This window comes from Bubalus kerabau, chromosome 9, assembly GCF_029407905.1.
Source record: "Bubalus kerabau isolate K-KA32 ecotype Philippines breed swamp buffalo chromosome 9, PCC_UOA_SB_1v2, whole genome shotgun sequence".
Lineage (NCBI taxonomy): Eukaryota > Metazoa > Chordata > Mammalia > Artiodactyla > Bovidae > Bubalus > Bubalus kerabau.
Window position 1 is genome coordinate 94,030,862 of NC_073632.1, and position 25,766 is coordinate 94,056,627.

At 41.1% G+C, this 25,766-nt stretch overlaps 1 long non-coding RNA gene across 1 annotated transcript in view; it reads left to right on the forward strand.

Moving 5' to 3' along the window:
• The first annotated feature begins 287 nt into the window (after positions 1 to 287).
• The window catches only part of LOC129619467 (uncharacterized), a 51,611-nt gene continuing 26,132 nt past the window's right edge, over positions 288 to 25,766 (forward strand). Inside the window, exons 1-2 of the long non-coding RNA XR_008697890.1 lie at positions 288 to 731; positions 5,242 to 5,368. This is a non-coding gene — a long non-coding RNA (uncharacterized LOC129619467). The remainder of the gene's footprint in view (positions 732 to 5,241; positions 5,369 to 25,766) is intronic.

Sequence of the window (25,766 nt, forward strand, 5' to 3'; positions counted from 1 at the left end):
GTCCAACCTGAGGTCATGAAGACTTCTATTCTCTTTAAGAAGTTTTCTATTTTTAGCTATTATATTTAGGTCTCTGATTCATTTTTAGTTAAATGTTGTGTGTGGTATGAGGTAAGGATATAACTTCCTCTTTTTTGGCATGTGGATATGTAATTGACCCACAACAGTATTATTTATTTTTAAAAGACAGTAGAATACATTACACATTTAAAAATAAAATGTGTATATATTTCATGTGGTTTCTCAGTTGTAAAAAAAAGAACAAGACTTAGTATTTTGTTGGTCGGTGATCAAGATATCTTCAAAGCTACTGCAGTACAGCTTCCAGAATGTACAGTGCAAAATTTGGGGAAGGAGGAAAAGGAAAAGGTAGGAAGCAGTGAGACCAATGGTCGTGAGAGGAAGTGCAGAGTCAGGGCTCACATCTAGGCTGATGACCAGGCTTAGAGTGAGTGCTAGGAGCTGGTGAGGGTCCTATAATATTGGGGGATTTGGGCTCCAGACAAAAGCCAGTCATGAACAGAAGAAATCGATAAAAGTATAATGAGAGGCATATGCAGTTCTAACAAGGAGGACTACATTTCCCACTCAGAGAGAACACCTGTGATGGACTTGAAGGATGAGTAGGCTTTATTGGGCATCCCAGGGAGGGAACACATTACTCAAGGGAAGAGCAGAGGTCTGAAAATGAACAGATCAACTGGAAAGAAAAAAGCCAGTAGCCCATCAAGGTGAGAGAGCATAGAGAAATTACAAAAAAGTGATGAAAATTCCACCAAGGTAGAAAGTTGGGCTTCTACAACCCAGCTTTTAAAACCAAAGTTTTAAAAAACCAAGTTTTTAAAACCAAAACCTTACTTCGTCTTACCACCTTACTAAATAAAACCTAGTGTTTTTCAATCATCTCTTATTTAAGAGTTTGATTAAAATGAATTAATGTTTGTTGTATATATATATGTGGAAGTGGAAGCATCAGTCGCCCAGTCCTGTTCTATTCTTTGCAACCACATGGGCTGAAGTGGGTTGCCCTGACCCAGGAATCGAACCTGGGTCTCCTGCATTGCAGACAGATTCATGTAGGGAAGTCTTTTATCCATTCACTGTTCAGTCATTAAAAATTTGTGTTTTTTTAATTCTTTAGGACTCACTTATAAAATTTTTATTTATTTATTTTTGGCTGCGCTGGGTCTTTGCTGCTGCTCCCAGGCTTTCTCTAGTTGCAGTGAGCAGGGGCTACTCTTCACTACCGCACGAGGTCTTCTCATTGCAGTGGCTTGTCTTGTTGCAGAACATGGGTTCTAGGGCACGGGCTCTGTAGTTGTGGTGCATGGGCTTAGCTCCTCTGGGGCATGTGGAATCTTCTGGGAGCAGGGGTTGAACCCGTGCCCCCTGCATTGGCAAGCAAATTCTTAACCACTGACCACCAGGGAAATCCAGGACTCACTTTTTTCCAAGTGATAAACTTTTTAAATTGGCATTGGCTGTAATGACAGCATTTTAATTTTTACTTTAAAAAGATCTATAGCATCATGAGAAATTAGAATATCAGGCCTGCCCTTCTGTGTTGTCCTTATTCCTCAACCTTAATAATCCATGCCTATATTTAAACCCCATATTAGTACTATAACATTCTTCACAAAGTTAGGTTAATGGTATGGATCCTTAATGCTTCCAATTGTAATTTGAATTATTTTCTGACAGTTAATTTTAGCAGAGAGGCCAAAAAAAAAAAAATCAGAAATGTGCGCAGGTGCATGCCATTATCCAGCTCACAGATGTGTTTTCAAAATCCCTATTTGACACCTATTGCAAATATCAATGTCTGCCATTACCTTGCTTTTTGGCCGGAAACAAGTAGAATTTTCCAGGCCTTGATGCCTTACCTGTAAATTCAGAAACTTGGACTATCCTCAGATTCTCTTTCTATTAATACAGTATAAACATGACTTATACTGTATTATACCCAAAGAAAGGCAATGCCAAAGAATGCTCAAACTACTGCACAGTTGTACTCATCTCACACGCTAGTAAAGTAATGCTCAAAATTCTCCAAGCCAGGCTTCAGCAATACGTGAACTGCGAACTTCCAGTTGTTCAAGCTGGTTTTAGAAAAGGCAGAGGAACCAGAGAGCAAATTGCCAACATCCACTGGATCATGGAAAAAGCAAGAGAGTTGCAGAAAAACATCTATTTTTGCTTTATTGACTATGACAAAGCCTTTGACTGTGTGGATCACAATAAACTGTGGAGAATTCTGAAAGACATGGGAATACCAGACCACCTGACCTGCCTCTTGAGAAATTTGTATGCAGGTCAGGAAGCAACAGTTAGAACTGGACATGGAACAACAGACCAGTTCCAAATAGGAAAAGCAGTACGTCAAGGCTGTATATTGTCACCCTGCTTATTTAACATATATGCAGAGTACATCATGAGAAACGCTGGGCTGGAAGAAGCACAAGCTGGATTCAAGATTGCCGGGAGAAATATCAATCACCTCAGATATGCGGATGACACCACCTCATGGCAGAAAGTGAAGAGGAACTAAAAAGCCTCTTGATGAAAGTGAAAGTGGAGAGTGAAAAAGTTGGCTTAAAGCTCAGCATTCAGAAAGCAAAGATCATGGCATCTGGTCCCATCACTTCATGGGAAATAGATGGGGAAACAGTGGAAACAGTGTCAGACTTTATTTTTGGGGGGCTCCAAAATCACTGCAGATGGTGATTGCAGCCATGAAATTAGAAGACGCTTACTCCTTGGAAGGAAAGTTTTGACCAACCTAGATAGCATATTGAAAAGCAGAGACATTACCTTGCCAACGAAGGTCTGTCTAGTCAAGGCTATGGTTTTTCTGGTGGTCATGTATGGATGTGAAAGTTGGACTGTGAAGAAAGCTGAGCACTGAAGAATTGATGCTTTTGAACTGTGGTGTTGGAGAAGACTCTTGAGAGTCCCTTGGCCTGCAAGGAGATCCAACCAGTCCATTCTGAAGGAGATCAGTCCTGGGTGTTCTTTGGAAGGACTGATGCTAAAGCTGAAACTCCAGTACTTTGGCCACCTCATGCGAAGAGTTGACTCATTGGAAAAGACTCTGATGCTGGGAGGGATTGGGGGCAGGAGGAGAAGGGGACGACAGAGGATGAGATGGCTGGATGGCATCACTGACTCAATGGACGTGAGTCTGAGTGAACTCCAGGAGTTGGTGATGGACAGGGAGGCCTGGCGTGCTGTGATTCATGGGTTCACAAAGAGTCGGACACGACTGAGCGACTGAACTGAACTGAACTGAAGCATGACTATTTTAGCCATTCCCCTGGACATCTTCAGTGTAAATTATATTCACTTATACAAACAGAGATCCAACAGCAACAGATAAATCCACCAACTGGACAGAAAAGTGTGATGAATAAGAATAATGACATTCATACACATTTATAAGAAATAACATTTCCTTTCATGCTAAACCTTTAAATCTTAAACACACTAAATATATTGTATTTTCTTTTGCAAATGGTTTGTAACAGATGTGATTTTTCACCATAGGCAGTGTGTACTTAGTCATTTATTTATTCAGAAAATATTTCTGAGCCACATATTGCAGGCAGATTCTGTCCTGGGTCTCATAATGGGCACAGACATCTGAAAATGATCATCTAAAAGATTGAATAAGGGAGCAAGGGCAGGAACAGAAATAAGTATGGTACCAATCAGTCTGTGTTATCAATAGGGTCGGGGAGTCACAGATAATAGCTACCATAAAGTACAGGGAGTGAGTGCTCATTTCCACATGTGATGAGGAAGACCACAGATGGCAGCATTTGAGAAAACTCCTTTGCATCCTAATAAGCACCTGCTCCCAAGAATGATGCAGACTATCTGGAGGTTAGATTAACTTGGCAGAAAAGCACCAGCATAATTTGTGTCTGTGTGAGCCCACGGTCCAAGACAGATCTCTCTGCAGGGCCATAATAGTTGACAGGGTCCCCTTAGAACATTTTAGGGCGTTTTCTGTAAATGACCCTGGTTTTGGCTCTGCATTTACTGCCTAGTATTTTCTTTTTTGGCTGTCAGTTTAACCTCAGAGCTACATCATAGAAGTACAGGAACTACACATAATTTAAAAATATTTACCATAAATTGGGATAAAACTTAGGAAATAGATGATATTTTAGCATGCTATTTTAAATATCACATTTCCTCTTTTTTTAAAAAAGCTGGCAGAAGAACTTAGTTATTTGAATGTTTGAATGTCTTTAAAGACTAAGACATAGCTTTTTCCTGACATTTTTTGGTCTTAAAACACTGTTTGTTTTTTTTTTAATCCAATTTTGGAAGTGGGTAGAGACAATTTATACCAACCATATGAATGAACTTACACACGTGTTTAGGGTATAGTAGAAATGGTGTTGTAGGGAGAAGCCAGGACTCAGAGTTAATGTCTAGTTCTGTCATTAACTAACTGTGAAGACTTGGATGAATCTCTTAATTTTGCTAACCTTAGGTTTTCTCTACCATAAAATCAGGGGACTGAAGTAAATGATCTCTAAATCCCTTTTGAGTTCTGATCATTTTTGTCTCTATTTATAATTAATTCTGTGTAGAGGCAAATAGCCAAGTTTTATAGATTAATATTTACTCATTAGTATAAACACTAAGAACGTCTCCTTGAATTGAAACATATCAGGGCTGCCTGAATAAAGAGATGTGAAATAATATGTCCGTATTTGTGTGGCAGAGCTGAAGTCCAACGATTCTTTTCCACTTTGTCTCAGCATCAGTACTAATCAAATAGTTGAATTAGCTCTGAACCTCTTGCAAATCAACCTAACTCATTTGTGAATGGGGAAATTCTGGGGAAGCAATTGCTTAGCACTTAGTCTGAGAGCTGTAAATAGAATGTGAGTTAATTGCTCTATAATATAAGAATACTTTATCTCCCAATAATAGTGTGGAAAATTTAGGCAATTAACAAGAAAAAAACCCCCACAAAACACAAAAGCAGTATCCAGTGGGAAACAAAGTACTTTCCCCAAGGCCATTTCCCTGGGTGTCCTGATACCATCTCAGAAGCAGCTGTCTCCTCCGCCTACATTCAAGGCCAGTCCTATTTGTAGGTTTCCAAAGCAACAATGCAAATGTTCGATCAATATGCTTGGTGTGTGATAGGCCTATACTACAGGCTTGTTTTGCCATGAGTCCTAGTTGCAAGGAATGTGCTAAACTCAGAAGAGGTGTTTCTAGGACACGGCGCCTGGGGATAACAGGTATTCCTACAAAAACTGCCGCAGACCATGGTACCAGACTCCAGCGCTGCTTTGCTGTAAGTGATGGCCTCGCCAGGACAAAACATCAAAAGGAAGCTGCCTGAGTGAGTGCCCTGCTCAAGTAACCTGATGCCTCAACTCCTCATAACCTCTAGGTCAAGAGCCCATTACCGGTTCTGATGACAAGCTGTCTTTATTTCCCCAAGTGCACTGATTGATAACTTGGGATAGGGAGTGGGCAGTGGTACCAAGAATACAAATCACTTAGTAAAGTGGCCAAAAGGGACAAGACCCTAGAGGAGTAGAGAGTGTCAGACTAAAGCCAAGATACGTAATGTAATATGGTGGACAGAGCATGGACTGTGAAGCCAGACAGAGTCAAGTGTTCATCTTGGCTCTACCACTTCCTAACTGCCTGGTTCATGTTTCAGTCTCTTCATCTGTAAATAAGTGATGATAGGCCTACCTCTAAGATCTTCTGAGGATGAGATCCTGTGTGTAAAGTGCCTCAAATACAGTGAGCATTTTAAAAAGTGACCTTTCTCTCCCCGCCTCCAAATTCATAAGTTGAAGTCCTAACCCCTGGTACCCCAGAATGTGACTGAATTTGGAGCAAAGGTCTTTTTTTTTTCTTTTTTTTAACTGAAGTATGTGCTGTGCTGTGCTCAGTCCTTAAGCATGTCCGATTCTTTGCAACCCCATGGACTGTAGCCCACCAGGCTCTTCTGTCCATGGGATTCTCCAGGAAAGAATGCTGGAGTGAGTTGCCATTTCCTTCTCCAGCAGATCTTCCCAACCCAGGGATCAAACCCACATCTGCTGCATAGGCAGGCAGATTCTTAACCACTGAGCCTCCAGGGAAGCTCAGTGTATAACATAATGATTCACAGTCTCCAAAAGTTATGCTCTGTCTATAGCCACTGCAGAGCAGAGGCTACAGTCCCTATGCTGCATAATACAGCCCTGCAGCTCATTTTATACATAATAGTTTGTACCTCCTCACCCTCCATGCCAGTATCATCCCCCGCTTCCCTCTCCCCACTAGTAACTACCAGTTTATTGTCTGTATCTATGGGTCTGCATCTTTTTTGTTATGTTCACTAGTTTGCTGCATCTTCTGTGTTCCACATCAAAGTGATACCACACCGTATTTGTCTTTCTCTGACTTATTTCACTTAGCATAATAGTGTTTAGTGAAAGGCCATCCATGTTACTGCCAATGGCAAAATTTCATTCTTTTTTATGGCTGAATAGTATTCTATTGTGTGTGTGTGTGTGTGTGTGTCTGTGTATACACACACAGGAGACAGGGTCTTTGCAAAGACAGGTTACAATGAGGTCATTAAAGTGGGTCCTAATCCAGTATGACTGGTGAATTTAGAAGAAGAGATTAGGACTAAGAACCAAACAGTGGGAAAACTATGTGGAAATGCAGGAAGAAGATGGCCATCTAAGAATCAATCCTAGTGACACCTCGATCTTGTACTTCTAGCCTCCAGAACTCTGAAAAATTAAAATTCTGTTCTTCAAGCCACCCAGTCTGTGATATTTTGTTATGGTAGCCCTGCTGCTGCTGCTGCTAAGTCGCTTCAGTCGTGTCCGACTCTGTGCGACCCCATGGACGGCAGCCCACCAGGCCCTAGCCCTAGCAAATTAATATAAGTACCACCCCCACCTCCAGCAGAAGGGCATATAGCAAAATATGGCTGCTGTGTGGAGCGAAATCTAGCATCCAGAAGTAGCTGCAGCTGGTAAGTAGTACACTAGGGACACCTGAACTCATGCCAAATCGTCTGGTGTGTACCTTGTGAAGGAAAAACAAATACCAGGAATGTGAAGGAAGTCAATAAAATCCTAGAAAGATGTAAATCTCTGATAACACATGAACTTTATTCTAATGAGTAAGAGAAAATAAAAATTTAACAATGGAGGTGTTAAACCATTTATACATAAAACCAGGCATTATTGGAATTATATGCTGAAGAGACTAAAAATACGGTCTGACCTTGAACAATGTGAGGGTTAAGGTCACCTACCTCCCTAACCTTGGGTGCAGTCGAAAATCATGTACTGCTATCTCTGTCTCAGGAACAAAGGAATTGATAAATGACTTGTCCAAGCACGTGAAGCTGAAACAGTTTGGCTAGAATAGGATTCCAACCCTAGTTCTTTTGATTACACGTATTGTGATTTCTAGTAGAACACAAGCTTCCCCCCACACTCATTTTAGTTAAAGATCTGCAAAATGAAAATACAAGCACCTTATTCATTGAAAAAAAATCCACACATAAGGGGACCCATGCAGCACAAGCCAGTGTTGCTGAAGGGCTAGCTGTTGCCGTTGTTGCCATTATTATAATGACAGCTAAAAGCAATAGTAGAAATCCTAATTACCTTAAAAATCCCAGTGTGTTGGTTTACTAAGGTGCTTCAATTTGAACCCCACGTGGACATGAGTTGACATCTTTTCCTACTGGTCTAACTAATTGAAAACTCTCATTAACCTTACTGCTTTCTGTAGGGAAGGCAGATTAATAGGATGCACAGGAAAGGGCTTTCAAAACAAGAGCACACTTCAGTGTAGCTGTTGAAATGCTTTTAAATGCCTTTTCATTGTGCCAGAGGACTAGTAATGAGCTTTGGAGGGCTGGGCACTTTCTTGCTGATTTGACTGTGGATCTTTTTATAGAAATGGAAGCCCATTTTATTTTAATGACTGCGAAGTGAGGTTGGAGTGTAAATTCACTGTAATGGACATAATTGTCTCCTTACATGGCCTTTAACCTGAATTTAGAGAAACAGGAGTCACTAAGATTAAACAGATATTTACATTTGGCCATCTTTACATTGGAAAGAAGGAAGGAAAAGAGGAAGGAAGGGACAGAAAGGGAAGGAAAAAAGGGAGGGAGGGAGGAAGAAAGCTTCATAGATACGTGTGTGTGTGTGTGTTAGTTGCTAGGTCGTGTCTAACTCTTTGTGACTCTGTGGACTGTACCCTGCCAGGCTCCTCTGTCCATGGAATTTCCCAGGCAGGAATACTGGAGTGGGTTCCTATTTCCTTCTCCAGGTGACCTTCCCAATTCAGGGATTGAACCCTGGGTCTCCTGCATTACAGGCAGATTCTCTACTGTCTGAGCCACCAGAGTTCCCCAAACCCACCTGTTCTTCCTTTCTGTCCTTCAAGAGATAACCATGGTTCTAAAATTGGCGTCTTTTCCCATTTTTCATTTTACATTTGCAGCGTATATACACTTAGGCAAACAAACAATATATAGTATTATTTTACTGTTTTACAATTTTATATAAATGACCATATGTATTCATTTTGACCAACTATATTTTGGTATAATTTATATACAAAGTAAAACCAATCCATTTTAGGTGTAAATTCAGATGCATTTTGATACATGTATGCAGTTGTGTGCCCACCACAGCAGTCCTGATATAGAGATCCCCTTGCAATTCCTTTACAGTCACTTCTCCCACCCGTCCCCTAACCCTTGCTATCGCTGACATGCTTCCTATGACTGCGATTTTGCCTCTTGAGTTTTAAAATTTAAAGTATTTTATCTCTGTAGTATTATACAGTATATATGCTTTGTTTCTGGTTTCTTTCACCTAGAGTAATACTTATGATACTTACCCATCTGTGTTTATCAAGTCCATTTCTTTTTATTTCTTTGTATTGCTGCTTCACAATTTATTCATTTATTTACTTGTTGATAGGCATCTGGGTCCTGTCCAGTTATGGGCTGTTACAAGTAAAGCTGCTGTGCATGCTCTGTACATGTCTTTCTATGGGCTTGGACTTTCATTTCTCTCGGGTGGATATCTAGAGCTGGAATGGCAGGGTGGTAGAGTAGGTTTATGTTTTTAAGAAGCTGACAGTCTTCTGGTGATGTTGCATTTTACACTCCCACATGCAGTGTACGATAATTCTAATTGTACCTCCTCTTTGACACTTGGTATGATCAGTCTTTTAAGTCTGAGCCATTTTAATAGGTGTAGAGTGATATCTCATTGTGGTTTTGATTTGGATTTCCTTAATGACTAATGAGGAGAGCAATTTTTCACGTACTTATTGGCCATCTGTATATCTTATTTAGTAAAATATCTGTTCAAATCTTTTGCCCATTTTCTTTTGGGCTTTATGTCTTATCATTGTATTGTGTGAGTTCTTTACACATTATGAATACAAATCATTGATTTGAAAATGATTTTTCCAAGGCTGTGGCTTGTCTTTTAACTTGCTTAAGTATCTTTTGAAGACAGAGTTTTTAACTCTTATGAAATCCAATTTATCTGTTTTTTTTTTATCATTGTGATTTTGGTGTCCAATTAAGAAAACATTTCCTAAGCCAAGGTTACTGTGATTTTCTCCTGTTTTATTCTAAGAGCTTTATAGTTGTAGCTCTTTCTTTTAGGTCTATAATCATTTTGAATTAATTTTTGTAGAAGATTTGAGGTGAGTAACAAGGGTAATTTTTTTGGCATATGGACAACCAGTTGTTTCAGCATGATTTGTTTAAAAGATTATCCTCCCCACCCCTGCATCAAATTTCCTTGATACTTTTGCCAAAAACCAAATCAGTTGACTGGGTGGGGAGTCAACATCTTCAGAATGCAGAAGTGGGAAGTGGGGTTGTCCTTTTCCTCTGCATAGCAGTCACTTTGCTGGAGAAAACTATATTTAAAAACAATCATTTAAGGTTTCTGGGAATTGTCCTAAGTGTATGCTGCAAATGGAAGAATCATTCTTTCAAGAAATTCTACTGAATCTTGATAAGAGTCTGTAGCATCTGAGCCATGACCTGCTCCTCCCCCTGCCATACCCCCTTCCCCTCCCCTACCATACTCCCCTCCCCACCATACCCACCACCCCACCTCTCCACCATGCCACCAATCCCCCCACCCAACCCCCCACCCCCGCCAAGCTGCATCTTATGGAAACTCTGCTCTGGGTCCTCTACTTCAGGCAGTTGAGGCAGAGAACCACACAGGGATCCACTCTCCCTCCTGTGTCCCAGAACAGGGCTACAGCTTCATCCTGGGAGCGGCAGGCTGCTGGCATTTCTTATCTCCCCCCAGCCTTCTGCTACAGAAGCACAGTTTCTATCATTTCTTCTCCAGAGGGCTGACTTGGAGAAAGGGCATGGTAACACTCCAGTATTCTTGCCCAGAGAATCCCATAGACTGAGGCTCCCTTCCTAGACTGTACTCATAGGGTGGAAACACTTATTTCAGGACCAGCAGTCTGAGAACCCTGGAGCCCACTTCACCTCCTTTCCTCTCCAGCTCGCTCATCAGTTAGAGATTCCACAAGGAAGAAGCCAGCCAAAAAGGCCAGAGGTTACCACCTACCCCTTCCAGCATCCATTAGTAGGGCAAGGGTGTCACTCCAGGATAAGGAGGCCATTAATTGCACCCCAGCTCCTGTGCAGTGGTGCAGAGCTTCTGCCCAAGGGGAGAGGCAGGTTACCAAGTGGGATTTCTTCCAGGAATATTCAGTTCAGTTCAGTCACTCAGTCGTGTCCGACTCTTTGCAACCCCATGAATCGCAGCACGCCAGGCCTCCCTGTCCATCACTAACTCCTGGAGTTCACTCAAACTCACGTCCATCGAGTCAGTAATGCCATCCAGCCATCTCATCCTCTGTCGTCCCCTTTTCCTCCTGCCCCCAATCCCTCCCAGCATCAGAGTCTTTTCCAATGAGTCAACTCTTTGCATGAGGTGGCCAAAGTACTTGGAGTTTCAGCTTTAGCATCATTCCTTCCAAAGAACACCCAGGGCTGATCTCCTTTAGAATGGGTTGGTTGGATCTCCTTGCAGTCCAAGGGACAGGAATATTAAATTGATCTAATATATGGAAATCAAATATAATATATTGTAATCCTACAATAAAAGGCAAAAACTTCAATAGGCACAGAAATATAGGTATTTTTCAAATGGCCAATAAGCAAATAAAAAAATGTTCAATGCCATTAGGAAATGCAAATCAAAAACATAATTAGATGTCACTTTGCACCTGGTAGGATGGCCATAATTAGAAAATATACATTCAGATGTGTTGGTGAAGGTGTGGAGAAATTGGGGCCCTCAGTCATTGTGAGTATAAAATTGTGCAGCAAACTTTGGAAAATACTTGGAACTTCCTCAGAAATTTTAGCATAGAGTTAGCATACAATGTATCAATTCCATTTTCTTAACCATTTCTTTTTTTTTTTTTAATTGAAGGATAATTGCTTTACAGAATTTTGTTGTTTTCTGTCAAACATCAACATGAACCAGCCATAGGTATACATATGTCCCCTCCCTCTTGAACCTCCTCCCCATCTCCTTCCCCATCCCACCTCTCTAGGTCAATAGTTCAGTTCAGTTCAGTCACTCAGTCGTGTCCGACTCTTTGGGACCCCATGGACTGCAGAATGCTAGGCTTCCCTGTCCATCACCAACTCCCAGAGCTTACTCAAACTCATGTCTATCCAGTTAGTGATGCCATCCAACCATCTCATCCTCTGTCATTCCCTTTTCCTCCCACCTTCAATCTTTCCCAGCATCAGGGTCTTTTCAAATGAGTCACTTCTTTGCATCAGGTGGCCAAAGTATTGAGGTTTCAGCTTCAGCATCAGTCCTTCCAATGAATATTCAAGACTAATCTCCTTTAGGATGGACTGGTTGGATCTCCTTGCAATCCAAGGGACTCGCAAGAGTCTTCTCCAACACCACAGTTCAAAAGCATCAATTTTTCAGCGCTCAGCTTTCTTTATGGTCCAACTCTCACATCCATACATGATTACTGGAAAAACCTTAGCCTTGACTAGATGGATCTTTGTTGGCAAAGTAATGTCTCTGCTTTTTAATATGCTGTCTAGGTTGGTCATGGCTTTTCTTACAAGGAGCAAGTGTTTTTTAATTTCATGGCTGCAGTCACCATCTGCAGTGATTTTGGAGCCCCCCAAAATAAAGTCTCTTACTAGGTTGATAAAGAGCTCCTGTTTGAGTTCCCTGAGTCATACAACAAATTCCCATTGGCTATCTATTTTACATATGGTAATGTAAGTTCCCATGTTACTCTCTCTGTACATCTCATCCTCTCCTCCTGCTCTCTCCATGTCCATAAGTCTGTTTCTCTTCTCTATGTCTGTTTCTCCATTGCTGACCTGCAAATAAATTCATTGGTACCATCTTTCTACATTCCATATATATGCGTTAGTATATGATATTTATCTTTCTCTTTCTGACATTTCACTCTGTATAATAGGCTCTAGGTTCATCCACCTCATTAGAACTTACTCAAAAGTGTTTCTTTTTGTGGCTGAGTAATATTCCCTTGTATATATGTACCACAGCTTCTTTATCCATTCATCTGTCAATGGACATCTAAGTTGCTTCCATGTTCTAGCTATTGTAAATAGTGCTACAATGAACACTGGGGTACATGTATCTTTTTCAATTTTGGCATATATACCCTTTTCCTCAGGGTATATGCCTAGAAATGAGATTTCTGGATCATATGGTGGTTTTATTCCTAGTTTTTAAAGTAATCTCCATATGAAAGGTTGTTGTTGAATCACGCGAATACACCGGGATTCTTGGCCCCCGGAGGAGAAGAATTCAATCCGGGGCCAGAGACGAGGCTTGATCGCTCAGAGCTTTTGTGTAATAAAATTTTATTCAAGTATAAAGGAGATAGAGAAAGCTTCTGACATAGGCATCAGAAGGGGGCAGAAAGAGTACCCCCTTGCTAGTCTTTAGCTGGATGTTATACAGTCACTAGCAGTCTGTTAATGAAAGAAAGGAATGTCTTATAATTCAGAATGGCACCAAATGGTTTATCTTGGGCCATAAAATAATTAACTTGAATCTTAAAGAAGGGCAGACCACCATACAAATAGTTTCATTTACATAGATTAGGGGAACAATATCTGAGTATAACATACTGGTTTGTCAAGTAGGTTTTGGGCCAAGAGGCGGAACCAACTTGGAGACCGAGTTTGGGGTAAAGGCGTATTACATTAGCATAGCTTAAGACAAACATTTCCATAAGAAAAAGGCATTGGTTATCTCTAGGCTCAAGAATAGCTAACTTCAGGTGAAACCAGGTGTCATTATGGCAACACAGTATTTTAAGAGAAACCTCTCTTTAAATTTGTATAGAGAAGGAAAAAAATATTGCTAGTTTGTTTCCTCCTGCTGCTTAAGAGAGATGAAAATGTCTGACACTTGCAGGCTATTTCCTCCATTTGGAGACCCCTGGCCTTCCTGCCTGTTACCCTCTCACATACCATCTTCCATAGTGGCTGTATCAATTTACATTCCCACCAACAGTGCAAGAGGGTTCCCTTTTATCCATACCCTCTCCAGCATTTACTGTTTGCAGACTTTTTGATGATAGACATTATGACCAGTGTGAGGTGATATCTCATTCTTAACCATTTCTTAATACCACACTTATGATGTACAGTCACTCATTGTGTCTGACTTTTTGTGGCCCCATGGACTGTAGCCCTCCAGGTTCCTCTGTCCATGAAATTTTCTGGGCAATAATACTGGAGTGGGTTGTCATCTCCAACTCCAGGGGAATCTTCCTGACCCAGGGATCGAACCTGGTCTCCTGCATCTCCTGCAGTGGCAAGGGGATTCTTTATCACAAGCCACCTGGGAAACCCTATCAATTCCATTCCTAGGTATAAATCAACTTGAAAATAAAACCTATGTTTACACAAAAATTTGTATGCTGCTGCTGCTAAGTCTCTTCAGTTGTGTCCAACTCTGTGCAACCCCATAGACGACAGCCCACCAGGCTCCTCTGTCCCTGGGATTCTTCAGGCAAGAATACTAGAGTGGGTTGCCATTTCCTTCTCCAATGCATGCATGCATGCTAAGTTGTTTCAGTCGTGTCCGACTCTGTGCGACCCTATGGACAGCAGCCCTCCAGGCTCCTCTGTCCACAGGATTCTCTAGGCAAGAATACTGGAGTGGGTTGCCATTTCCTTCTCCAAAATTTGTTTGAGAAGGTTCATAATATTATGAACAATAGCTAAAAGGTGCAAATAACCCAAATGTCCATCAACTGATGAATGAATAAAGAAAATGTGGCGTATCCATATAATGGAATATTATTTAGTAAGAGCAAATAAAGTACTGATACCTGCTACAACATGGATGAATTTTGAAAACAGTCCTGGGAAGCCCTTGAAAACATTATGCAAATGCAAAGAAATCGGACACAAATGACCACATAGTGTTTGATTCTACTTTGTGAAATGTCAAGAGCAATCAAATCTTTAGAGACAAAAGTAATTTATTAGTTGCTAGGGGCTAAGGGAAGAGAGGAAATGCGAGTGACTGCTAATGTATTTAAGTTTCTTTTAGGGGTTAAAAAAAACTTGTTCTAAACGTAGAGTCGTAACTTCTAGGTGGTACATTGGTAAAGAATCTGCCTGCCAATGCATGAAACACAAGAGACACAGGTTTGATCCCTGGATTGGGAAGATCCCTTGCAGAAGGAAATGACAGCCTACTCCAGTATTTTTGCCTGGAAAATTCCATGGACAGTAGCCTGAGAGCTAATTCCATGGGGTCACAAAGAGTTGGACATGACTGAGCGACTGAGTGCACACACACACACACACACACACACTTAGAATCACTGAACAATTACTCTATGAATGTATTAAAATCCAGTCAGCCATTATGAAATTTCTGTTTTATTCCACTGATATGATTGATCTCTATGTCTATATTTATAGCAATACCACACTGTATTAATTACTAATTCTTAACAAAGATTTAAATCAAGCAGTGTCAACAGTCCATTTTCATTCTACTTTTGCAAAAAAGTATGGCTATTCTAGATCCTGTGTCTTTCCATGCACATTTTAGGATAATCGCTTACTAAAATCTCAAAAGTTTGCTGCAGTTTTGATTAAGATGCATTGAAACGATGGGTCAATTTATGGAGAACTGACATCTTAACAGTATTAAATCTTCCAGCGTGCGTGTGCATGACGTATCTCCCCGTATTTTTGTCTTCATTTGTTTTTCTCAGTGATATTTTTCCATGTGCAAATATTGCACGTCTTTTGTCAGATTTATCCCTAAATATTTTATAAATGATATTTTTAAAATTTTTGATTTCTAATTATTCATTGCTACTATATGGATATATGATTGGTTTTTGTATAGTACACTTGTTTCCTGCAAACTTGTTAATCTCATAAGTTCTAGTAGCTTTTTTGTAGCTTTTATAGGATTTTCTACATAAGTGACCATATCTGTGGATAAGGACAGCTTACTTCTTTTTCTAGTCTGAGTGCCTTTCTTTTTCTTACCTTATTGCACTATATAGGACCTAAAATACAGTGTTTTCCAGAAACACCACAGACATCCTCACCTTGCTCCTGATCTTAAGGGTAAAGCTATTTAGTCTTTCACCACCACTAAATCCGAGGGGTTTTTTTTGCAGATGCTCTTTATCAGGGTGAGGCAATTCCCTTTTATTTCTAGTTTTTCTGAGAGTTTGTATCATGAATAAATGTTGAACACTGTTAAATGAACTTTGTGCATCTAATGAGATGGTCATATAATTTTCCTTTTTTAGTATATAATATGGTGAATAACATTGATTGACTTTTAAATATTAAAAACTGACCTTGCATTCCTGAGAAAACCTCCCTTGATCATGACACATTTCAGTTTGGCTTAGGGTTGGCCATGTTTACTTTTAGCATTTTGAGCATAAAACAATTTTTTAAAGTCAAGACCAGATATTCTTGTTAAGCCCCACAGTAAGAACATCACCTTGAGCACTGAGTTGTGGTAATAAGTCCACTGTGTTCATTCATGATTTTTATTTTTAAACAGAATTTGCTCTAGAAGGTGCTTTTCTTTTAGTAGATCTATTCATCAAGGTCAGTCTATGTGCTCTATAGTTGCTGTACTGGCCACCTTGTAAATGGCATGTTCTGGGGTTCTTTGTTCTAGGTTGGGTGGAGCATTCAAGGAGAGACCCAAGGGGGAAAAAAAGTTACTGACAAATAGTGACAAGCATGGCTAGAGTATATCATATGATTTTATCTTTAATTCTGCCATTTTTCAGAGTTTATTGTCTGTCCTTATTAGATGTGTTCAGAGAAAGTGGGGTTGCAAAGATAAAATAGATACAGTGTCTATTCTAAGCATTTTGCAATTTAGTGGAGAGGGTCCGTTCTTTTGGGTGGGTCCTCAGCTGTTGGGCTGTTCTTTCCTCCATCTTTTGGCTTTGACTAGTAAAGTAATGCTCAAAATTCTCCAAGCCAGGCTTCAGCAGTACATGAACCGTGAACTTCCAGATGTTCAAGCTGGTTTTAGAAAAGGCAGACATCAAATTGCCAACATCCGCTGGATCATCGAAAAAGCAAGAGAGTTCCAGAAAAACATCTATTTCTCCTTTATTGACTATGCCAAAGCCTTTGACTGTGTGGATCAGTAGGCCTCTTGAGAAATCTATATGCAGGTCAGGAAGCAACAGTTAGAACTGGACATGGAACAGCAGACTGGTTCCAAATAGGAAAAGGAGTATGTCAAGGCTGTATATTGTCACCCTGCTTACTTAACTTCTATGCAGAGTACATCATGAGAAACGCTGGGCTGGAAGAAGCACAAGCTGGAATTAAGATTGCCGGGAGAAATATCAATGACATCAAATATGCCAATGACACCACCCTTATGGCAGAAAGTGAAGAGGAATTCAAAAGCCTCTTGATGAAAGTGAAAGAGGAGAGTGAAAAAGTTGGCTTAAAGCTCAACATTCAGAAAACGAAGATCATGGCATCTGGTCCCATCACTTCATGGGAAATAGATGGGGAAACAGTGGAAACAGTGTCAGACTTTATTTTTTTGGGCTCCAAAATCACTGCAGATGGTGATTGCAGCCATGAAATTAAAAGACACTTACTCCTTGGAAGGAAAGTTATGACCAACCTAGATAGCATATTGAAAAGCAGTGATATTACTTTGCCAACAAAGGTCCGTCTAGTCAAGGCTATGGTTTTTTCAGTGGTCATGTATGGATGTGAGAGTTGGACTGTGAAGAAAGCTGAGTGCCAAAGAACTGATGGTTTTGAACTGTGGTGTTGGAGAAGACTCTTTTGAGAGTCCCTTGGCCTGCAAGGAGATCCAACCAGTCCATTCTAAAGGAGATCAGTCCTGGGTGTTCATTGGAAGGACTGATGCTGAAGCTGAAACACCAATACTTTGGCCACCTCATTCGAAGAGTTGCCTCATTGGAAAAGACCCTGATTCTGGGAGGGATTGAGGGCAGGAGGAAAGGGGGACAACAGAGGATGAGATGGCTGGATGGCATCACCGACTCGATGGACGTGAGTTTGAGTGAACTCCAAGAGATGGTGATGGATAGGGAAGCCTGGCATGCTGCGATTCATGGGGTCGCAAAGAGTCGGGCACGACTGAGCAACTGAACTGAACTGATGGATGTGATACCCAGTGCCTCAAGAGCCATGTTGTGACAATGAAACAGCAGTCATGAGGACAAGGAGCTAACATACTCAGAATGGGAATGGAGAAGAGTCTGGTTCCCTAATGACAGTACTGGACTACTGTACCAACATTGAGACCTCTGTCCTCTTAAGTAAACAACAAATTTCATCATGGTTAAGGCCGTATCTTACAGCTGAAAGTGTTTCTCATTTTTACAAATGAAATACCAGGGGACAAGAAGTTTTGAGTCTTTTGAAGCTACAGTATGAAACTTTACATTAGGTTTAACTTTTTCCAGTGGTAACCTGCAAAGTTTTAAAACATTCCTAGCCAACTCCGTTGGCACCACTTTTGCTATAGAATGTTTCTTTCTCATTTGGGCACATTATTCCCATAAAGCTACTGAGCCTGGTGCTTTCCCTGTGATGGGTAAATTAGACATTTCAGTAAGGGTAAGACAAATCTAGGCAGAAGGCAAGGTTGGAGACTTTTCCTTCTGCTACAAGGTAGGTAGATGTATTTTCAGCACTATCCTTAGAATTAATTAATTAAAAGAATATGCTAAGTGTTCCCAAGGCTTGGTCTGAAATGACTCCTTCAATTAGAGGTTTTTTACTTTTGGCTTCTTTAAATCTTTTTTCCTGCACTTAAATCAAGGAGGTTTTACATTTTTCTGGACCTTCGGGTTATTCTGCTTCTATAACTGCCACTTGAAGGGCAGCAGGGAGACAGATCAAGGTTTAAAATTTTCATTGCTCTTTCTCTTTTTAGTTTTCAAATTAATGAGCAGTATACAGATACGTGGGTTTCCCAGGTGGCTCAGTGGTAAACAGTCTGCCTGCAATGCAGGAGATGCAGGCTTTATCCCTGTGTCGGGAAGATCCTCTTTAGTAGGAAATGGTAACCCACTCCAATATTTTTGCCTGGAAAATCCCTGGACAGAGGAGCCTGGTGGGCTGCAGTCCATGGGATTGCAAGAGTCAGACAGGACTTAGAGACTAAACAACAATAACAAATACAAATATGTGGGTGGGAAAGTGGGCCCAGTGACCAGTATTTTGGTCACCTGATGCAAAAAGCTGACTTTTCGGAAAAGTCCCTGACGGTGGGAAAGATTGAGGGCAGAAGGAGAAGAGGCCATCAGAGGATGAGATGGCTGGGTGGAATCACCGATGCAATGGACATGAACTTGGGCAAACTTTGGGAGATGGTGAGGGACGGGAGGCCTGGTGTGCTGCAGTTCATGGGATCGCGAAGAGTTGGACACTCTTGTGTGACTGAACAACAACAACAAAGTGGGCGCAGGTTAGTGTCTTCCTTCACTGTGTGGCACCTCGTGCTTACCCGTGTCATCAGCAGGCTGAGACCTGCATGATTTTATTTTCCAATAATGATTCAGTTTGGCCCATGTGAACTTCACCTCCTATCCACATCTATATTGGCTTCTGCCTGGCAAGGCTTTGCATTTTCTTCATGACTGGAGAGCATAGTGGGCACTATGAATAAAATATCTGTAGGAAAATGAAGTAATGGGCCTGCTAATGTGCTTAATGGCCTTAATAGCTTTGAAAACGAATGTGCTTAATGCTCGTTTCATTCATAGTGGCCCTTGGCATTATGGATGGCAAGACTGTACATTATGCTGAGACAAAATGGCCCAAATGTCACTGCAAGTGGAAAGAAGAAGAATGAAAGAGAAATATTATAGCAGCATTATAAAATTTCAACTCAAATCTATCTTCATTGAAAAGAATTACATTATATGAGGCAGCCAACCGCTACCTTTCAATCCTAGAAAGGCTGTGCTGAGTGATCCTGTGAGCAAGACCAATAATATGGGAGGAAGAGACGCTTCTGAGAAATGTTGTTGTTGTTTAGTTGCTAAGTCATGTCTGACTTTTTTGCAACCCCATGGACTGTAGCTCGCCAGGATCCTCTGTCTGTGGGACTTTCCAGGCAAGAATACTGGAGTGGGCTGCCATTTCCTTCTCCAGGGGATCTTTGAGAAATAGGAGATTTTTAATTGGGGAGGTCACCCTTTCCTTTCATTATTATAGGATTTTCTTCTCGTAGGATGGGCTGTGTTCCACATCTTCCCAGACCTTCCCTTCTTGGTTCTGTGTCACATACCTCAGGGCACTATTTGTCAGAAGGAGTTGGATGAATGAATTCAGGTCATTACCGCATATAACCCTCCAGGAGAAGGTATCTCGTATGAGATTCTCTGCAGAAAGGCCTTAAGGATTATGGACGGTTAGGACACTTGGCAGTGCCCTCAGACCATGTAGGCAAGCTTTTGCCAACTCCATAGGGGCATAGGGATGGCCCTGAGGAGATGCTTAGCAATAATGTTCTAAACTCTGAAGACAAAATTCATAACAATTCTGGGGTTTTGAAATTGGTCTTCCAGATGGTGCAGTGGTAAAGAATCCCCTGCCAAGCAGGAGATACAGGTTCAATCCCTGGGTTGGGAAGATCCCCTGGAGAAGGAAATGTCTACCCACTTCAGTATTCTTGCCTGGAGAATTCCATGGACAGAGAGTCTGGCAGGCTACAGTTCATGGGGTTGCAAAGAGTCAGACAAGACTGAACATGCATGCAAGCACTGGGCACCCTTTTGTGGATTCTGCTCCCTCAGCTCTCAAAGAATTCTGGAGAAGGATAGTGTTGGCATCTTTCTCAGGGATGCAAACAGTGCTAGAGGTCTAGACATGATAGAGGCTAATGAAGAGAAACAAGAAGCCCTCAGAAGATGAAACCACCATGTCAAAGAGGCATTTGCACTTCCATGTTCAGTGCAGCAGTGTGCACAGTAGTTAAGACAAAGAAATAACATGTGTCCATCAGTGCACAGATGAAAAGAGAAAATGCCACACACATACACACACGGGAATATTGTTCACATATAAAAAAAAGAAATTCTGCCATTTGCAACAACACAGATGGATTTTGAGGGCATTATGCTAAGAGATAATTCAGAGAAAGACAAATATGGCATGTTCTCACTTATGTGTGGAACCTAAAAAGTTAAGCTCTTAGAAACAGAGTAGAATGGCGGTTGCTAGGGAATGGGGGATGGGAAACTAGGGAGATGTTGGTCAAAGGGTACAAACTCCTGGCTATAAGGTGAGTAAGTTCTGGGAATCTAATCTTACCATGGTAACTATAATAAACAATACTGTAAGAGAGTAGGTCTTGAGTGTTATCATCACAAAAAAAATGATAATTATATGAGATATAGAGATGTTGTTGCTGCTGCTAAGTCGCTTCAGTCGTGTCTGACTCTGTGCAAGCCCAGAGACGGCAGCCCACCAGGCTCCCCTGTCCCTGGGATTCTCCAGGCAAGAATATAGAGATGTTAACTAACCTTATTGTGGTAGTCACTTTGCAAAATAAACATGTATAAATTAACACCTCATACACCTCATGTGAAGAGTTGACTCATTGGAAAAGACTCTGATGCTGGAAGGGATTGGGAGCAGGAGGAAAAGGGGATGACAGAGGATAAGATGGCTGGATGGCATCACTGACTCCATGGACGTTGAGTCTGAGTGAACTCCAGGAGTTGGTGATGGACAGGGAGGCCTGGCGTGCTGTGATTCATGGGGTCGCAAAGAGTTGGACACGACTGAGTGACTGAACTGAACTGAACTGAACACGTTAAAGGTGGCTATTCCTTGGTAGCTCAGCTGGTAAAAAATCCACCTGCAATGCAGGAAATCCCAATTCGATTCCTGAGTCAGCAAGATCCCCCAGAGAAGGGTAGGCTGCCCACTCCAGGAGTCATAGGCTTCCCTGGTGACTCAGTCAGTAAAGAATCCACCTGTAATGCGGGAGACCTAGGTTTGATCCCTGGGTTGGGAAGATCCTTTGGAGGAGGGCATGACAACCCACTTCAGTATTCCTGCCTGGAGAATTCTATGGATAGAGGAGCCTGGTGGGCTACAGTCCACAGGGTCACAAAGAATTGGACACAACTGAGCGACAAAGCACAGCACACCTTAAGCTTACATGTGATATATGGCACTACTATCTCAGTGAAGCTGAAAAAATGTTTGATTTGATCTAATATGGTAGGAAGGATTATCTAAAGGTGAATAATTTTCATATAATATTGGATAGTTCTTTTCTACTCTGTTAAAATTAAACTATAATTATCAATTTGAAAAATCCTCAGAGTTACAGAAACAAACTGTGTACATGAAGAAACTTTGTAGTTACTGAGAACAGGTATCAGTGTAGAGACACTGCCAGAGGCTGGATCTAGAGATAATCAGGGCTGGCCAAGCGCTAGCATCCAACATGGCTGCTACACTGCCCCTGACCCAGATCTGCGGGGCTCCTGTCTCTTTTGGTAAGATTGCTGAATGACTTTTCCCATCAACTCAAGCACAAGGTTGTAATGATTCCTGGAAAGGAGAACTTTAAAATTTTCTCTCTTTAAAATAAATACTAGCAGTGTAATTCTTGGGATTTGTGAGAAGTTTGGGTTTCAGTCTAGGGATGTATATGACAAAGTCATGATGGTTCTTTTCTCAAGTTTTCTTCACAGTTTTAATTTGGCCAAAGCATCTTTGACTGCACTAAGCATTTGTGTTCACTTGCAGCAGCTTATCCCCAGGTCCTAAGAAAAACATTCTCTACTGGTTAGTTTTTGAGGACCCCTAGGACTTTACTGGGAAATAGATGGGGAAACAGTGGAAACAGTGTCAGACTTTATTTTTGGGGGCTCCAAAATCACTGCAGATGGTGATTGCAGCCATAAAAGACGCTTAATCCTTGGAAGGAAAGTTATGATCAACCTAGATAGCATATTGAAAAGCAGAGACATTACTTTGCCAACAAAGGTCCGTCTAGTCAAGACTATGGTTTTCTCAGTAGTCATGTATGGATGTAAAAGTTGGACTGTGAAGAAAGCTGAGCACTGAAGAATTGATGCTTTTGAACTGTGGTGTTGGAGAAGACTCTTGAGAGTCCCTTGGCCTGCAAGGAGATCCAACCAGTCCATTCTAAAGGAGATCAGTCCTGGGTGTTCATTGGAAGGAATGATGCTGAAGCTGAAACTCCAATACTTTGGCCACCTCATGCGAAGAGTTGACCCATTGGAAAAGACTCTGATGCTGGGAGGGATTGGGGGCAGGAAGAGAAGGGGATGACAGAGGATAAGATGGCTGGATGGCATCACCGACTCGATGAACGTGAGTTTGAGTGAACTCCGGGAGTTGGTGATGGACAGGGAGGCCTGGTGTGCTGCAATTCATGGGGTCACAAAGAGTCGGACACGCCTGAGCGACTGAACTGAACTGAACTGAACTGAGGACTTTACTTAGGCTTCCCTGGTGGCTCAGATGTTGAAGAATCTGCCTGCAATACAAGAGACCCAGGGTAGATCCCTGTGTTGGGAAGATCCCCTGGAGAAGGGAATGGTTACCCACTCTAGTATTCTTGCCTGGAGAATTCCAAGGACAGAGGAGCCTGGTGCGCTGCAGTCCATGGGATTGCAAAGAGATGGACAAGACTGAGCAACTAACATTTTCACTTTTGGGACTTTGTTTGTATGTGTGTATTCAGTGTCTCAGTCATGTCGAACTCTTTGTGACCCCACGGGCTTAGCCTGCCAGGCTTCTCTGTCCATGGGATTTCCCAGGCAAGAATACTGAAATGAGTTGCCATTTCCTACTCCAGGGGATCTTCCCGACCCAGGGATTGAACCCATGTCTCCTGTATTGCAGGCAGATTCTTCACCACTGAACCACCAGGGAAGCCCAAGACTTTACTTGGAACTTTACTTGGTGACAGGCAATTCACATATCATATATTAATGCCTATATGTGAAGTCTTAAAAAAGAGAACAGATTAACCTATTTGCAGGGCAGGAATAGAGATGCAGGCATAGAGAATGGACATGCAAACACAGAGCGGGAAGGGAACAGTGGGATGAATTGGGAGAGTAATATTGACATGTAGGCAGTTCATAGCAGGAAGCCGCTGTATAGTACGGGAAGCTCAGCTCGGTGCTCTGTGGTGACCCAGGAGGGTGGGACGAGGGGAGTGTTGGAGGGACGTCTGAGAAGGAGAGGATATGTGTGTACATATAGATGATTCACTTGGTTGTACAGCAGAAAGTAACACAGCATTGTAAAGCAGTTATACTCCAATTTAAAAAAAACAAACCCGAAGAAATTTTAAAAATTAAGGAATAAAGAAGATGATAAACAGTGTGTCTTCTTAATCTGAAGAGAGTCCAGTTACCAAAGCTTCTTAAAGCTCAGAGATATTTCATTTATTGCCCCACCCCACCTAAACAATTGATTTCACAACTGACACTTGATTTCATCATATTTGAGTTTTTCTCTTGGAATGAGTTTATAAAGTGAACTTTCCCAGATGAGGATAAAATTTTATTTCTTGACTTTGTTTTCTAAATGGCTGATTGATGTTCTTTATTCATCACTCAATTTTGAGAACACATTTAAAGGGGTGAGATAAATATAAATTAAAATGCCAGTATTATTCTTTTTTTTTTACCATCAACTATTAAGAGAAATTTCGTTTTTTTATGTTGGAAAAAGTCATCCTCAAACTATAATTCAGTAATGCTTTTTTCTCTTGAAATAAAGGAGCAGCTGAAACTTGGCTTTAATATTCTCTATTTTCTGACACCTATAGTTACTAATCCAGATGTTTGGAGTTGTATTTGCATAGATCAAAATTTTGGAGAGGGTTTTTTTTCATGACCAAAAATATGTATTTAATGAAAGGCAGCTAAGCCATGTTAAGAACAGCAATTCTTTCCTTAGGTATCAGATACAAGTATAGTGTTTTAAAATGCCATAATTAAGCATAGAAAGTTAAGGTGGAAAGATGAATACTAGGTTTCTTTTATAATATTTAAAAAATATGTGGAAGCACTATGTGGTCAGTATTTTAGTGTTATCATATTTAGTTCTCTCAATTGCCATATGAAATAGGCAGTATGAATTCGTTCTTACAGACAAGAAAAGCGAGGGTCAGAGAGTTTGAGGAACCTTCTAAAAGTCACAGAGTCAGGAACATTAGGGCTGGGACCTCCAATTAAGCTCATTATCTTCCTGCTGTACTATATTCCCATCCTTTGAAACACAGAAAAATAACCAAGTCAACTATCTCTTTGTCATGAATGTGATATTTAATAGAAGGCAGAAAAATGTTGGTAGTGATGGCACCCCACTCCAGTACTCTTACCTGGAAAATCCCATGGATGGAGGAGCCTGGTGGGCTGCAGTCCATGTGGTCTCGAAGGGTCGGACACGACTGAGCGACTTCACTTTCACTTTCACTTTTCACTTTCATGCACTGGAGAAGGAAATGGCAACCCACTCCAGTGTTCTTGCCTGGAGAATCCCAGGGACGGGGGAGCCTGGTGGGCTGCCGTCTGTGGGGTCGCACAGAGTTGGACACGACTGGAGCGACTTAGCAGCAGCAGCAGCAGCAGCACCCAGAAGACAATCTGCTTTGCCTGATCAGTTCTTCATTTTTAAACTTCTATGCTCTCTCCTTCTACCTGCCCATCACCACATAAGGCATGTGACTGTGGGCTCATGCTGGTGCCGGAAGGCAGTGACCTCAATTTAAGAAATTAACCCCTAATATTAACAGTGATTGATTTGTTTGGACTAGGAAAAATTTATTCCTTTTTCTACATTTCTATATTTTACAATAAAATAATATACAAAATATACAAAATAATATACAAAAAAATAATACAATAAAATAAAATAAAAAACACTTTAAAAATAAGATTTAAAGTGCATATTTCTATTTTTTTAAATTAAAAATATGTCTTTAGCAGGGAAAAACAGAGGATTAGATAATTTATTGAATTTGGGTGGAAAGTCCACTGGCTGTAAAAACCCAACTTGTAAACCTACCAAAATGTCAGAAATAATTTAGCTGTTATCACTTTCTTGATTTAATTTCCCTCATTGTCTCTGGATGTACTTCCATGTGTCCTATGTGGACATGTGACAATGCTCGGCCATC